The sequence below is a fragment of the Macaca nemestrina genome, chromosome 14, assembly GCF_043159975.1.
Source record: "Macaca nemestrina isolate mMacNem1 chromosome 14, mMacNem.hap1, whole genome shotgun sequence".
Taxonomy (NCBI): Eukaryota; Metazoa; Chordata; class Mammalia; order Primates; family Cercopithecidae; genus Macaca; species Macaca nemestrina.
Window position 1 is genome coordinate 61,089,803 of NC_092138.1, and position 18,037 is coordinate 61,107,839.

At 36.6% G+C, this 18,037-nt stretch overlaps 1 long non-coding RNA gene across 1 annotated transcript in view; it reads right to left on the minus strand.

The window, feature by feature from the left end:
* Positions 1 to 15,108: 15,108 nt before the first annotated feature.
* LOC139358313 (uncharacterized) overlaps positions 15,109 to 18,037 on the minus strand; it is a 240,892-nt gene continuing 237,963 nt past the window's right edge. The window contains exon 3 of the long non-coding RNA XR_011613072.1: positions 15,109 to 15,231. This is a non-coding gene — a long non-coding RNA (uncharacterized lncRNA). The remainder of the gene's footprint in view (positions 15,232 to 18,037) is intronic.

The window sequence follows — 18,037 nt, forward strand, 5'->3', positions numbered from 1 at the left end:
CCTGTAGACCATGAAAAGGACATTAGCTTTTACTTTAAATGAGCAAGACAGTCACTGGAGACGTTTTACAAGGATAAAATGACTGTTGTACCTCTTAAAGGAATCTTTCTGGCTGATACATAGAAAATAGACTGTACTGGCACAAGGGTAGAAGCAGAAAACCAACAGTAAGCTATTGCAACAGCATGGATAGGAAGGCCACTACTTGGGATCCAGCTACTGCACCCACTTTTTGGCAGCAGTAATTTAGAGGTAGGGTAAGCAGGTCATGCCCCTTTAACTTCTGAGTCAGTTTTGTCACAAGACAACAACGTAAGAAGAGCCAGAGTAAGAAATTGTAATGAGGTGATTGGAAGTAATGAAAATTTTCCCAAAACCTTCAATATACAAGAATAATCTATTTAGTTTCTACAACCGTTACGGTATGAGATCCTGCCATTTGACTCTTGCGAGGTTCAGTGACCAGTCAGGGCATAGATTTGGAGATATCCAGATGGCTAATATCTGTTCATATTTCTACCTCCCTCAAGAAGGGCTTTCTAGTTTTGTGGCTTATTTATTTCCAGATCAAAGATAGCATAAAATTTTAGAACATAAATTGAAAACTTTTTGTTAAGTCACATATATGTGATTCAGATGGGGATTGTCAAAATCAGAGTTACTCTTCAACATCCTTGTAGAAACGCTAATCACTAATAACCCTGCTCCTTTAAAAAAAAAAAAGTTTTCTTGCCTGTCTCCCATATCTACATTCATTTTGTTAAAATAATTTAAAAGTTATAAGAGGTATTTTACAATGAGTCTAAGCATGTACTTAACAGCTGTACCAACATCTAACAAGCCAATTGCCATATGGGATTTTGAAGCTCCTGGCTGCATGAACCTAAGTCTATAGGTGAAGTAAATGTTGGATGATAGTGAAAACCCTTTGGTCTTTCCAGAAATCTCATAGAAACTAACAGACGAATATCATAATTTTACTTGGATATCTCCTCTATCAACTTCATTAACAACCTCAATCAAATAAAGCCCCATTATCTCCTAAAGTAACATTATAGGAAAGGTTAACTAAACATATTCTCCCACACAATAGCTATTTCCCAGATTGAACTTTACTTCTCAAATGACACTAAACCTCCATATCACAAACCTCAAAATTGATGAGGCTCTGAGGAGGAATTCCTAGTGTGACGAAGGAATTTTTACAAATAGATTCAAAGCAAGAAGTCAGACTGACCAGGTTTGAATAGTTGTGCTTCATTTTCTACATTTACAAACTTGTGAATGAACTTGATTTTTCCATTAAAGGAAGCATGATACAATTGTATGTAGACTTTTTTTTCCCTGAATATAATAATGTCTTATCTTTACTGAAAAAATTAAGGAATGGTCCAAAAAAGAAAATGTTTTTAAATTGTCTTTAACTCATAGATAGCCGTTATTAATATCTGGAGTCTCACCATTATTTGAATCTATCCTTGACTGGGCGCCATGGCTCATGCCTGCAATCCCAGCACTTTGGGAAGGCGAGGTGGGTGGATCACCTGTGGTCAGGAGATCGAGACAAGCCTGGCCAACATACCAAAACCCCGTCTCTACTAAAAATACAAAAATCAGCCGGGTGTGGTGGCACATGCCTATAATCCCAGATATTCGGGAGGCTGAGGCAGGAGAATCGTTTGAACCTGGGAGCGGGAGGTTGCAATGAGCCAAGATCACACCACTCACTCCAGCCTGGGCGACAGAGCGAGACTCCATCTCAAAATAAATAAATAAATAAGATAAACAAATAAATAGGTAAATAAATCTATCCTTGATGATAGGATTTTTCTTTTTCTTGAGTTCTCTGGCAGTTAAATTCAAATTTCTGTGTCTGCATTTTCATTGGTTTCATCATAACACACATAACTTAATATCTTATCTTCAGTGAAAGTTTTGGACTATGGGTTACCTTAGACATTTATTTGTAGTTCTAAAAATGAACTATGGTTTGGAATAATAACCCGTAAGCCTAAAGGATGCATTCTTATTTCTACCAAAGAGGCAAGAGCTTATAGCTCAGTGACAAATGAAAGCAACGATTTTTTTTCCTGTGGTTCCATGCTTTCTTGTCCTTTAAATTTATATCTCTAGAGGAATTCTATCTTTGATTTTTATGACTGTGATTTATGCTTTAGCAACCCCAAAACTATAACAGCAATGAATTAATGTCCAATTATTGTTCAACATTTATTATAAATATAAAAATTGTGTTTTTAAAAAGGTAATCTCAGTATAAGCAGATTGTTTGAAACATCTCTAATGTTATCTATTGCTTATCCAATCCCACTTTAAAAAGTTGTATTCTTATAGCTATTGAAAAGATTCTAAATCTATATTTTAAATAAAAACCTCCAGTTGATTCTGATGCACCTGGCATGTAAAATAGCTTTCAGGAGTCACTGGCTTAACCTAACTAAATTTGATTTAGTTCTTTCTAAAATCTCATATTGTTTCACAGTGCAGTGAATTGTTTGAACCAGAATTTTAGATACTGGTTATTATGTTAATGGCCACAGTAGCCTATTTCATACTGGGAAATGTATAGCAAATATAAGGAAAAACAATGGACTGGGGCAGTGATTCTCAAATTTTTTCATAGAGCAGCAAGAATTTTAAAGGTATATATTCTGTCTTCTATTTCCAGAGATGATAATTTTTCAGATATTGACCCAGTAATTTGTAATTGTAACAAATATCCAAGGGATACTTATGTAGTATGACTTTAAGAAACAGTAGACCAGATAATACTTAGTTTGATTTGGGCGATGAATTTAAGACTGCTAGGAAGCATGCTCCATATATTATTAATATTTAACTCAAGATTACATAAAAACAGTAAAGTAGCAATACACTCTGGTTTTTATAATATCTATTACCCCATTAATTCAACACACCTTTGCACATGAAATTATACCTAGACATATAGAGTCATGATAGTATGTAGATATATGATAAGTGAAATGATAGGTGATGGATGGATAGATAGACTTACATTGATGCATGTGTGTGTGTGTGTGTGTGTAGAGAGAGAGAGAGAGAGAGAAAGAGGGACAAAGACAAAGAAAAACAAAGACAGACAGAATGAGAACACCTGTACTAAAGATCAGGTTGTTTGGGATTTCTTTTTCTGTTTTATAAAGTTAGACTATAACAGAGTTTATTTTTTTTTAACAGATTTTTTCAACTTTGTTTTACTTCATTAATTTCTCCACTCAATCATATCAAAGAGAAGAGTCCTTGAAAAGACTTTTAACTTTATAAGCAGGTCCTTGGAGCCAACCCTTGGAAAAAAATAACTCTTGCATTGATTTTTCTATCATGCTTTGAAATAGCATTAATACTGATTGCTAAGAAAAGTGGCATAAAAATAGTAATAGAAGAACAGTAACAGAAAAACAGATTTTTTTTTAAATCCTGATAATATTAAGTAAATTATACTGCCATAGCGCAGAATAATTTGAAGTCACTGTATAGAGTCCTGCTTTGGGTGACTTTTTATTGTATATGATATCAAATAAAATAAAACTATATTGCAAACAATATCAAATAAAGGAAAAGCATATTGCCTAATGATAAAATGTTTATGCATATATTTAATTTTTAGAGTTTTTAATGCTTTCTGGGATTTTATAATTTTTCTCAATGAAAAAGATGTTATTTTTTAATGTAATCGATTATGTTTGATCTTTCTGTCATTAGATAATAAATGGGCAAGTTTCCTAAGTAGGGCCAGGGTATGCTAGAAACTATGAAAAACATATTGCTATGTCCTCTTCTCCTCTCCTCCAGAGACATAGTGTCCCTGTTTCCTTTATTCTACATCTCTGTATAAGTCTATGTCAGGAAGTAGCTGGTAACATTGAGCACTCCAAATAACAAAGGCATGATGAGCCTTAATGTGTTGTCATGCAATGAGTATTTGCATAATTTGTATAATATTTTTACTTAGACTTAATTACAATATTATGATTTAATATGTCAAGTAAAACAAGACATTTTTATGAAAATTATTCTTCTCACTACCCCTTTCTCTTCCTTAGAAGTCACCTCTTTCAATTTTTTTAACTAATAATTTGGCATTTATCTATATGTTTCTAAATAAGATACCTACACAGCTATTTCTTGGTTTGCACTTTCCAAAAATATCTGGCATGGATGTAGCCAGTTTCTTACATACCAAACTCAAACACACGTTTCCCATTCCTCCATTTCCTCAACCGCATTATGTGATCATGGTTGGTTTTTTTTTTTTTTTTTTTTTTTTGAGACGGGAGTCTCGCTCTGTCACCCAGGCTGGAGTGCAGTGGCGCGATCTCGGCTCACTGCAAGCTCCGCCTCCCGGGTTCACGCCATTCTCCTGCCTCAGCCTCCCGAGTAGCTGGGACTACAGGCGCCCGCCACCTCGCCCGGCTAATTTTTTGTATTTTTAGTAGAGATGGGGTTTCACCGTGGTCTCAATCTCCTGACCTTGTGATCCGCCCGCCTCAGCCTCCCAAAGTGCTGGGATTACAGGCGTGAGCCACCACGCCCGGTGATCATGGTTGTTAAAGGCAGTGTTCAGTGTCAATGTCTTTGTTACACAAGTAACAGTTATTGCTGAAGCACACTATGACTCACTTTGTTTCTGTATACAACTTATTTTCTTGCAGTAATAATTATTTTTGTTTGGTTTGTATTGTTCTTTGTACCTTAATGTACCAATAACTGATTCCTAAGCTGCCCTTTGTAATTATGAACTTTATCTTAAAACATTAAAAACCATCACATATCCTATTAGATGTGTTTGTTTGAAAATATCCTTGTTGGAATCTTCTATCTTCTGCTCAAATCTTAGCTGCTGTTTTTCCAAACCCACTGCAAGGCTGTTATCTCGTTCCTCATTTTCCTTGTTTGGAGATTCTCTCCAAGCTGTAGTTCTAAGTCTCTTGTTTATGATAATACATTTTCCTCTTTTAATTCATTATCTCATTTTGACAAAGTGCCTCTTTCAGTGGCATCCTTGGAAAGGGTGTAAGGAAGGCTAAAGGAGTATTTTGAATATCCACAAATGTCTCCAATCTGCTGTTACAACTATTTCTATTAGGCCAACTACAGAATTCTAGGTTCAAAACAAATTGTAATTAATTGTTCCAATGTCTTCTCTAGTTTCTAGTAAAGCTTCTGGAGACACTCAGTACCATGATGATATGGCTTTTTAATCAATTCTCTAGACATTTAATTTCAATCTGAAAGTACATGCTCTCAGTTCTTCAGAAATTTTTAAAAATATTTGATAAGTATCCCCCTTCCATTTTCTCAGTTCTCTCTGGAACTTATATTTTTCAGATGCCAGGCCTCCTATATTTATTTCTTAATTTCATTTTTTTCCTTTACTCTCCATCTCTTTGCTCATTTTTCTACTCTTGGAAAAATATCAGTTTTATTTCTAATTATTTCATGTTTTGGTTGCTCAAAGTCAATTCCCTCTAGTGTGTTGATACAGTGAACTTTCTTTTGCAGGTACTGAGCAAGATTAGTTGCCAGCTTTACCAAATGTAAAATGGAATCAGGTAACAAACATCTTCTACAAATTTTCAAAAAACCTTCTCCATTTGCATTTCCACTTGCAGTGATCCTTGTTGTCTTCTATATCTGAACATTTCTCTGGCCAGGTAGTGGGTTACCTGTCTTCTGCATTCCCCTGACTGCTAGTTTAGATTTCAAATTTCTCTAGCGTTTGAAATCACCAAATACTTACCTGTTTTCCCAGTTCCACAAATGTGTTGCAGTCATACCCTCTCCCATTCTCTTGTTCCTGTGGGTCTGTTCTTTCACTGTAGTAATTTCAGTAAGGATTTGGAGAAAGCAAAGGTAAAAGCATGAATTCAATTCTTTGTGCTCAGTAGAATGTCCTGGTACTTAAGTCTCTCTATTTTTGGATTTCAGAAATAATTCCTCAGATAAAATAACTATGTTGCAGATCCAAGATGAATGGCTAGAAGCAGCTAGTGCATGCCTCTCTCATGGAGAGGAAACAAGATAGCAAGTACTTATTAACTCTTCAAGTGGATCATCTAAGAGATCATGCTGGGCTTCACCAGGGAAACAATGGGAACTCTGGGGAGCAGAGAGGAGTAAAGCCAGGCAGTTGCTGACCGAGGACCAGCACAGAACTGGGGAGGCTCCTTAATGTGGGAAAAGGGTGAGTGAGTGAGAGATGCCCAGGGATCCACACCTCCACCACAGACCTCATCAATCCTAGGCAAAGGAGAGCCCCCAGACCCGTCACGGGCCTCTAGACCAAAACAGAGAGCCAACTAGAGCCAGTGCCAGGCACCACTCAAGTCTACATGGAACATCACAGGGTTTTGATCCCTGAGTAGCCCAGCACCAGCTACCACCACCCTGCCAAAAAGGGGGGCCAGGCACTTTTATGCACCCCCCAGAACAGATGCCACAATCAGGGGACTGAGGAGCAGCCAGACTGCATACCAGGTGACTCGCAACTTCCACTGCTCCCTGCTAAATGGGGCTTGCTGGCTTGGGCTCCCAGTGCACCTGCCCCACCCCCACCTGAATACTGCTCAGTGTTGTTCTGAGAATACAACTCCCAGAGGTTGCTGATAAGCCCTTTGCAATTTTCGCCACTGCCACTGCCTCCACTCCTTCCACTCCTGGCCCAGGAAGGGAACAGGGAGGCTGAACACTTTTGCATGGCCCCAGTATAGATGCCACAGCTGAGATATGGAGAAGCAGTGGACCGACTGCATGCCCCATGATGCCCTACCCCCACTGCTCCCCAGCATATGGGTTTTGCTGGCTTCAGTAATAGGTCCTCAATCCAGTTTATCAGTCCACGCCTGAATTATATGGTCACAGCTTGGCATTCCTCTGAGACACCAACTCCTAGAGGCTGCCAACAAGCCTTTCCCAGGCTTGGTAGGTGCCCCTACCCACCCCAGACCAGGAAGGGAATGTTGAGATCTGGCACCTTTCATATCCTCAGCAGCAAAATCAGTGCCGCTTCTGTGGAGGGGAAATGGGAGCATGCCATGCGCTCCCAGGCTGTGCTGAAGTATATTTCCTGGTGCAAGACAGTTTCTTAAGCTCGCCACCCCATCCAAATTCCCAGGAGCAAGATGAAGAAAGAGCAAGGGATAAAGGATGCTTCTCCCAGATAAAAGGCCTCCCTGAAAGCCACCTTCTATGATTTCCTTATCTCATAATGGTTCAAATTTTGTCTCAATGCCATGTCTAGATTGAAGAAAGGTCTTCATACTGGGAAGTATGGTCATTTAGCTGAAAACATCAAGTCCCTAAGAAATATTGAGAATCTACTACTAAAGAAGAAGGAAATTGATATTACATGACAACTATTACGGCAGTTTTGGAAGATGCTTTCTTCCTTCAGCTTCTTCCACTGATGGCTGATACGTAAACCTTCATTTCTTTGCCCTCTTATTTTCTGCCTCTATGGCTTCCCCCTCCTGCCTTATCTTCATATGCTGACCACTTCCTTAGATGTTATATATAACTATAATTATATATAGTTATTATATATAATATATAACTATAATATATAACTATAATATAAAACCAAAGTATCCTTTATATTATTTACTATAACTTACTTTATGTTTCCATTAGCTTTGAAAGCGGTGAGCCTGATTATTTAATAATTTTTCTTCTAAGGAACTTGATAAATTGAACGATGATGCCTTTGCTTTATATAATTGCCTTTACCTTTTGTTCTCCTTTTGGGTTAGGTTAGCTATAAAATAAAGACAATCTCTGACTTTTTCTGACAATATGGTGAGAAATGCCTGGCTTCTTCTCCTTCATTCCCTTTCCATATATAACTTTTATCCTCTGTGTTCATAGCTCTGAATCTTCTTTGTTCTTTAAAGTGTTAATTCCTGTTTGTGAATTCCAACACTTAATCATATGTTAAATAAAATATATCTTTTCACACTTGAGTTTTGTCTGTATGATTATGCTATTATACTAATTATATGCTTCTGAAAATATCTTGCAAAAATTGTAAGGCATGTGGAGTAATAATGTATTATCTGCAATTTCAGGGAAAATAAAAACAAATGTTGTGTTGTTTTAATCATATATAATTAAAGATTAGCAGCTGGGTAAAACATCTAGAAAATTATACCCAATCATTCCTCTCTATAGCTGTGGTTGTCAAATGGTAATGTGCATAAGCCTTACTTAGAGTCCTTGATAAAACTGGAGATGCATAGGCCTCAATGCTAGAGACTCTGATTCGGTCAATGTCATGTGGGTCCCCCAAAACTGCATTTTAAATCAGCACACGAAGATTTGCAGATTGAATGCCAGTTGTGACCTAAGAGAAAACAGAATGTGGAGTGACAGACCAAGGCTATAGGGGCTAAAACCAAATAAACAACAGAAAAAGAAAGGGTCAATACATCTATGTTAAAAGCCTCTGTTATTTAAGATAATATACATGAGAGGAAAAGTGATTATACAAAACTTTCCAATTTTAAAATGAGATTAAAGGAAAAAGGAAGATGGTTATGATTTTTTCCTAAGAGAGAAATTAAAAACCCCAATACGGCTCAGCATGGTGGCTCACGCCTCACACCTGTAATCCCAGCACTTTGGGAGGCCAGTGCAGGTGGATCACCTGAGGTCAGGAGTTCAAGACCAGCCTGGCCAACATGGTGAAACTCTGTCTCCACTACTAAAAAAATAAAATAAAATAAAAAATTTAGCCAGGCATGTTGGTGGGTGCCTGTAATCCCAGCTACTTGGGAGGCTGGGGCAGGAGAATTGCTTGAACCCAGGAGGAAGAGGTTGCAATAAGCCGAGGTCACGCCACTGCACTGGGGGACAAGAGTAAGACTGTCTCAAAAATAAAAATAAAATAAAATAAAATAATATAAATAAAACCACAATACTATCATATGTAAAATGTCAGAGGTTAACTTATACCAGTATAAATTGTGGCAGACACTGATATTATATAACTAATCATAAACTATAAGTAACTGATTACTATCAAACAAGAACTATATAATGATTAGATTGATAATACAGGATAATTGTTAGGTTGATGATCCTCAGAAGACTATGCACTAATTTCTATACTATGTAAATAAAAGTTTAGTTTTTAAGATTTCTACTTCTGGAGTCAGTTCCAATATCTACTAGCTATATTAATTTTAATAAAGTCTAGCTTATCAACTATTTCTTTCATGGATTGTGCCTTTGGTGTTGTATCTAAAAATTCATCTCCATACCCAAGGTCATCTGGGCTTTCCCCTATGTTAACTTACAGAAGTTTCACAGTTTTACATTTTATATTTAAGTCTATAATCCATCTTGAGTTAATTTTTGTTAAAGGTATAAGGTTTGCATCTAGATTCTTTTTTTTTTTTTTTCTTTTTCTTTTGCACATAGATGTCTGGTTGTTTCAGCATGATTTGTGAAAACAAAAACATCTTTGCTCCATCGCATTGCCTTTTCTGCTTTATCAAAGATTAGTTTACTATATTTGTGTGGATCTATTTCTGGACTCTGTATTGTGTTCCGTTGATCTATTTGTCTATTTTTACAAAAGTACTACATTGTTTTGATTACTGTAGTTTTAAAATAGGTTTTGAAGTCAGGTAGAGTTAGTCTTACACCTTTGTTCTCCTTCAATTTTGTGCTGGCTATTTTAGGTCATTTGCCCCTCCATATAAACTATAAAATCGTTTTGTCAAGACCACAAAATAACTTGCTGGGATTTTTATTAGGATTACATTGAATCTATAAATCAAGTTGGGAAGAACTGACACCTTAAAAATATTGAGTCTTTCTAGTAGCTATATTATAACGGAGAATTTATTTAAGTCTCAGTTGGGTCAATCATAAAATCAGGATTGTCAATAAATGCATGAGGTTATGATGATGATTAAATAAGACAATGTAGGTAATGTATGTCTGCTGCATGAATGTTCAATATTATTATACTTACGACACACTCTTTCATATTGCCCAAAGTTGTGACTAAGAAATAAATAAGGATACATTTGCACAATAAATTCTCATGGTCTACAGCTACTGGGTCAGGGCAGGATGCTAACAAAAGCTTTGTCTAATCCTGTGCTAAGAACATCTTCCCCCGGAGGGATCCATTTGCCCCTCAAATCTTGACTGTCTTGAAAAAAATTATTTGGAGTGAAATGCATGTGGAAATGAATTAAATCTTCTGACCATGGACTCTGACCATGGATTGCCAAGATTGCCTTCCCTGTTGCTACTTATTAAGAATTACAAACTGTCACTCTCTCATATACGTAATATCACTTAGAAAAGGAAAAAAGCTTAGATCTCTTCCAAAGGAAAATTCTCCATTCCTGCATCTATTTATCTGAACCCCAACATTGGCATGGGTTTCCCCGGACCCAGGAAAATTAACTGAAGAATTATATACCTAACTCTTTCCTTTCTACAAACATTGATTCAGGAATTGGAGAGAAGATGTATTATCTTATCTCATAGCTGATCTGCAGCTATGAATCAACTGAATCTAGTTTACTTGTCTTCTTACACCAAGTACAAATTATCCTATTCAGTTTCATTTTATGTTTCATAATTGAATACCTCAATTAGCTGTTTGCTAGAAGGAGACAGCAAAAACTAGAGTAGCAGAGCCATCTGGGTTCATTCAGTGTAGGATATATACAAATGTCACAAAAATTCAACGGCTGTAATTGTCATCCCTCTGCCGGTGGCAACCAAATCTGTATTTCCAGCCCCAATATCTCTCCCGAGTTTGAGATCAATGGATTGAATTGCCTCCTGAACTTCAAACTGCTACTCAATTAATCATTCAACCTTCCTCAGAGGTGTTCCTTCCATACTGGTTTTGAATACATGATATGGTGATGACCAGTTACCAAGTCTTACACTTATTCTCTGTCTACTTTTTAATATCCACATTGGCAGTCCTTAACTGTGGTCCCTTCACCTCTTGTCCAGATTGCTAAAGCTTCCCCTTAAATTATTTCCTTTCAATCTTTTACCTATTCCAACTTATTTTCTATATTACCAGTAGATTGATGTTTTAAACAATTCCAAAATTCTTCCTCCTGTGGGTTACATCTTCCCATGACTGCAGATAAAAATTAAATTCTATTTCCTTGGCACTGTATATTTTAGAGTGATCTTTGTGACCTCACTCCAGCTTAACTACATGTTTTCATCTGCAACTATCGTCCAAGTCCACTAACCAATGGGCAACACACAACTTTAGTCAAAGCTATTTAGGTTTATCGCAGCTTCCTGCAGCAAGGGAGAATACACATCAGAGGAACACAGTGTTTCTGTCAAAGAACGTTAGGAGAGGCTTATGATAATATTTGGACATGTGAAGAGGGATTCAAAAGCAGATTTAGAGAAGTGCAGACAATTCTGGATAGGATGTTGTCAGGTAGCAGGAATAAGTCAATGACTGGATATCCTTACATGTTTTTTAAGCTCGAAGACAAGGCATTCAAAGTGGAGCTAAAATTATCACTAGTAAAGAAACAGCAGTCACTGTTGCTTGCCTTTGGAAGGGGATGTTTAGTTACTGTGATTGCAAGGTAGGTGTCCTTTCTTTGTCTTAGTCTATTGTGGTCACAGAGTGGCCTTACCTGAGTATTGATTCTATTCTAAGAAAGTTGTTTATGTTTAGTTGGGACAATTAAGGCAAACTGACAGCTTCCAACAGTGAGCTGCTAGGGTCATTTTTCACTTTCTCACTACCCATGTCTACTTCTGCATCTGAGTCTACTAAACAATTTGCAGCCCCTTGAAAGACTTGTGTTCTTTCTAATTTATGAGTCTTGACAGAAGCAGTTTGGAGAGCTTGAAATACATCCACGGAACTTTTTCCAGGATTTCCTCCTACTCATTCTTTAGAATTGTTTCCCTCCTCTTATGTGTGTGCAGATGTACATTAATATATTCAAGAAAATATGAATATATTCACATTATTTTACAAAGAAAAAAACACATATATTAAGTAAAATAAAGTGACCTTTAATTCATTCATAAGCCATCTCATTCTTCTTCCAAGATTTAATCACTCGTATTGCTTATATAATTATAGTATTATTTTCCTATACACACTTATGTATAAATGTAGTTTTGCTCACTCAATAACACACATATTTAAATGCTTAGAATACATTTTCTAAGGTTGTTTAGCATGCTTTTTTAATAGCCTTTAAAAATGTTTTGAAAGTGTCTATATGTTTATATCATTCTCTCATCAGAATGCAGCTCATGGGTATCCTCAGTGCCTGATGAATCTCAGTAATGCCTGCACAATGCCAGACACAGAGTAAGTCCTCTTGATAAATGTATAGGGAACTGTAATAGAATGCTATAGACTACTTCCATAGGAAACCAAATGATTAGAAACCTCCTCTTATAAGCATGAACTCAGAATCAAGGGAGTTTGTTTCAGAAGTCAACTAATATAGCTTGAGGCCCTCTCACTCATTTTGATATTAATATTAAAGTTTGTTTCACAAAGATTCCACTACCCCTAAGCATTCTAGAATTGGCACTTCCAGTGTTCCCCTCCATATCAACTCCTCTCTGGAGTGTTTGTGGCTAGCGGGCCTCCTGCAGTACATATTGGCTTACTTTATATTGTATATGAAACCACAGCTTAGGGACTCAATTGTTCAATCACAATCTTGTTATAGAGTTTATACCTTTGATTATTTCAAAATTTATCTTTTTGAGGTTAGGGATATTCTCAAATTTTTCAGGCAGAAAGCTTAAAAATATAAAATGATGTACAGTTTAACACGTCTTCTCCTGTGACATTTAACATATTAATTGGTTCAATTGAGGCTGGGCTTAGTGGCTCACACCTATAATCCCAGCACTTTGGGAGGCCAAGGAGGGTAGATGGATAACTTGATGTCAGGAGTTCGAGATCAGCCTGGCCAAAATGGTGAAACCCCGTCTCTACTAAAAATACAAAAATTAGCCAGGCATAGTGGCACGTGCCTGTAATCCCAGCTACTCCAGAGGTTGAGGCAGGAGAATCGCTTGAACCCAGGAGGCAGAGGCTGCAGTGAGCAGAGAAGGACCACTGCACTCCAGACTGGGCAACAAAGCAAGACTCCATCTCAAAAAACAAACAAATAAACAACAAAAAAAAATTAATTAGTTAATTGAAATTTTGACCAGAACCAAAAATAGGCAACTAGAGATAGCCTCTTTGAAGTACAGATATTCAGTATCACTGATTTTTTAGAGATCTACATTTTTTAATACTAGACATAAATTAAAACAATAAGGACTTTTAACATTAATTATACATTTTATAATATTTAACCTCAATGAATAAATATGTGACTGGTGTAAATAAAGGCAAGTATCAAATACTGATATGGAAATCAATAGATTTTTTTTATATAATTGAGCAAGGCTGCTCAGAATTTGAAACTCTAGATTACACAGAAAAAACAAATGAATTGGAATAGCATGTGTGTGTGTGTGTTCACATGTGTTCACAGACAGAAAACATACAAAACAAATGCTATCAGTATGTTTTTGAGTATAATGTAAATGAATGAATTTACATGCATAATAGAAACACTGACCTTAGAAAATACATTTTCCCCAAACTAAATTAATTGAACTATTAGATAAAATTGTTTGAATTATTCAGATAAAATTTCCCACCTGAAATAAATCAAGCAATTTTAGTTTGGGATAAGATGACATGAATAATAACCTGTGTCAAGAATTCCTCAGCAATTTTTTTTATCCCCTTAAAAACATATAAATCTCCAAATGCATTCTGAGTTTGGGGAATAGAATTGAACTCTACCGGAAGTTTGAAGAAACTTTGTATCTTGCACTATGCTGGGGAATGAACTATGTCTTGCTGTAAGTAATTTGTTGAGGACATAGGATAAAGTCATGCCCACTAAAGGAAGATTATATAATCACTGAAATATAAAAGGACTTTCTCTTGTTAGCGATGAAAGACCAAGATTAGAATAGCAAAATGTTCTATGCAAATTGTGTCACATGCTGAAGAGCAAGCTAATGAATTGTGGGATAATTATGCATGCTTTTATAAAGAATGTGAGATATTAAAGGCTGGAATGTGATTAGAACATAATTTTTGCAGATTTTAAAATGTTGTGTTTTAATCTTTTAAGTTGTTCTACCAAACTTCTAGTTTTCAAACATGTACTTCAAATGCAAAAGAAATAATTGTTTCAAAATAAGAATAACATTATTATTTTCAAGGCTAACACCTTGAAAATATAACACATCAACAATACAGAGAATCTTTTTTATTTTTCTAAGACTGAACTTATAACCAATTAATCTAAAAGTTATTAATTTGGATTTCAGGGGGTTTAATAACATATTTAACAATATTAAGCTATTTTTTAATCCACGTATCTTTTGTGGAGATCTATTTAAAGAAGAAATTATTTTACCAGTTCAACTATTCTACACTTAAGACTTTGAAATAACTAATCTTGACTTTGAAATAAAATTCTCCAAATATATGAGAAAATAAAATATTCTGAAATAAGACAAAATATTTCTATTAATTATAATACCTGGGATAAATGCATTAGGATATATAGTGTTATTTATAAAATAAAATTCACCAGAATACTACTAGCAGTACACTAAAATTCAAACTACCCGGCAATGTTTTAAATTGTACTAAAGAACCCAATCCAAAATCTCAATAAACTTCACAACCACTTGCTAATTTAGTTAACATAATGTCATTTCAGCAAACTCTAAAAAGGGTGGTAAAATTATGACAATAATTTTCATAAAAACCTTAGATCAGGGCACAGAGAATAAGCTACATTCTCTCACTTATAAGTCTATTAACAGAATCCTTTAGAAACCTAAGAGGTTAAAAGTAAATTAACAACAGAAGGAAGCCCAATCTAATGAGGCTTTGAAATGTAGGCATAGCTCACGTTCCTCAAATAAAAATCTGTATTAGTCTGTTTTCATATTGTCATAAAGAACTGACTGAGACTAAGTAATTTATAAATGAATGAGGCTTAATTGACTCACAGTTTAGCATGGGTAGGGATATCTCAGGAAACTTGCAATCATGGCAGAAGGAGAAGAGAAAGCAAGGCACCTTCTTCACAAGGCAGCAGGAAGGAGAAGTGCTGAGCAAAGGCGGAAGAACCCCTTATAAAACCAAAAGATCTTGTGAGAACTCACTCACTATCATGAAAGCAGGCTGGGGCAAACTGCCCCCATGATTCAATTACCCTCCACCTGGTCTCTCCCTTGACACACAGGGAGTATGGTGATTATAATTCAAGATGAGATTTGGGTGGGAACACAAAGCCTAATCATATTATTCTGCCCTGGCCCCTTCCAAATCTCATGTCTTTTCATATTTCAAAACAAATCATATCTTCTCATCAGTCCGCCAAAGTGTTAATTCATTTTATAATTAATCCAAAAGTCCAAGTCCAAAGTCTTATCTGAGACAAGATAAGTCCCTTCTGCCTATAAGCCTGTAAAATAAAAAACAATTTAGTTACTCCCAAGATACAATGGAGGTAGAGGCATTGGGTAAATGCTCCAATTCCAAAATGGAGAAATTGGCCAAAATGAAGGGGCTACAGACCCCATGCAAATCCAAAATCCAATGGGACAGTCATTAAATCTTAAAACTCCAAAATCATCTCCTCTGACTCCATATCGTGCATCCAGGCCACGCTGATGCAAGAAGTAGGCTCCCATGGCATTGGACAGCTCTGCCCCTTTGGCTTTGTAGGCTACAGCATCCTCCTGGCTGCTTTCACAGGCTGACATTGATTGTCTGCTGCTTTTCCAGGCACACAGTGCAAGTTTTCAGTGGACCTATCATTCTGGTGTCTGGAGGATGGTGGCCATAGTCTCACAGCTTCAGTAGGCAGTGCCCCACTGGGGCCTCTGCATGGCAGCCCTGACCCCACATATGCTTTCCACACTGCCCTAGCAGAGGGCTCTACCACTACAGCAAAGTCTTGCCTGGATATCCAGGCATTTCCATACAGCCTCTGAAGTCTAGGCAGAGGTTCCCAAACCTCAGTTCTTGACTTCTGCGCACCTGCAGGTCCAACACCATGTGTAAGCCACCAAAGCTTGGGGGTTGCACCCTCTGAAGCAATGACCAGAGTTATATGTTTTCCCCTTTCAGCCAGGGCTGCACAGCTGGAGCATGAGGCACTAAGTCCCGAGACTGCAAAGAGAAGCAAAGCCCTGGCCCAGCCCATGAAACCATTTTTCCCTCCGAGGCTTTGCTTGTGACGGGGTGGAGTGGGGGACCTGCCACGAAGAACTCAGATGTGCCCTGGAGACATTTTCCCCATTGTCTTGGTGGTAAACATTTGGCTCCTCTTTACTTATGCAAATTTCTGAAGCAGGCTTGAATTTCTCCTCAGAAAATGGGTTTTTCTTTTCTATCACATAATCAGACTGCAAATTATCCAGACTTATTCTCTGCTTCCCTTTTAAACATAAGTTCCAATTTCAAACTATCTCTTTGTGAATACATAAAACTGAATACTTTTAAGAGCACCCAGAGCACCCCTTGAACACTTTGCTGCTTAGAAATTTCTTCTGTCAGATAACCTAAGTCAACTCTCTCAGGTTCAAAGTTCCACAGATTTCCAGGGCAAGGGCAAATTGCCACCAGCCTCTTTGCTAAAGCATATCAAGAGTCACCTTTATTCCAATTTTCAGCTAGTTCTTCATCTTCATCTGAAACCACCTTAGCCTGGATTTTATTGTCTGTATCACTATCAGCATTTTGTTCAAAGCCATTCAACATGTATCTAGGAAGTTCCAAACTTTCCCCTATCTTCCTCTCTTCTGAGTCTTCCAAGTCTCTGGGAAGTTCTAAACTTTCCCACATTTTCCTGTCTTCTTCAGAGTTCTCTGTTCCAACCTCTGCCTGTTACTCAGTTCCAAAGTCACTTCCACATTTTTGGGTATCTTTATAGCAGCACCCCACTCTCTATGGTACCAATTTACTGTATTAGGCCATTTTCATACTGCTATAAAAAACTAACCGACACTGAACAATTTATAAAGGAAAGAGGTTTAATCGACTCACAGTTCAGCATGGCTAGGGAGATCTCAGGAAACTTACAATAATGGCAGAAGGCAAAGGGAAGGCAAGGCACCTTCTTCACAAGACAGCAGGAAGGAGAAATGATGACAGAAGGGTGAATAGCCCCTTATAAAACCATTAGATCTCATGAGAACTCTCTCACTATCATGAGAACAGGATGGGGAAAATTGCCCTCATGGCCCAATTATCCTCCACCTGGTCTCTCTCTTGACATGTGGGGATTATGGGGATTACAATTCAAGATGAGATTTGGGTGGGGACACAAATCCTAACCATATCAAAATCCAACATAATATGAATAGTATAAAATAAGTAATATGTATCTAAAAAATTAATACCATAATGCAGTAAGCATATTACAAAGTCCATTGGGTAAACCAAAGGGCAATTTAAATTTAAAGTGCAAAGCATGCAGTTGGGGAATTGAAACTAACCTTGAAGTTACTTGAACCAATCCTAGCTCTAATTAAACTAAATACAATTCTTACTAATAAAGCAAGGAAAACTATCACTAATAACTACATCAAATTATTCCATATGGTATGGAACAGAGAAATCTAATTTAGATTTTAAAGAGTATAACAAAGAAAAAATAAAATACAAAATTATCATAAAAGAAAGTATATTTTAATACATTTGGCATAATGAATTAACTAGAACATTACAGAGAAATTTTACTTAAGACACAGAAAACAGACAAGCTACTTGTAAATAGTTAATTAGAAAAAATTCTTCTCTGTGAAAAAAATAATGAGAAGGATTTATAGCTAGAGCTAAAAGCTGGTTATCCAAAGCAGAATTTAAGGTCAACTTTAAATTTACCTTAAGAAGAATCCATCTTAATGTAAATTTAAATGTTAATCAGAA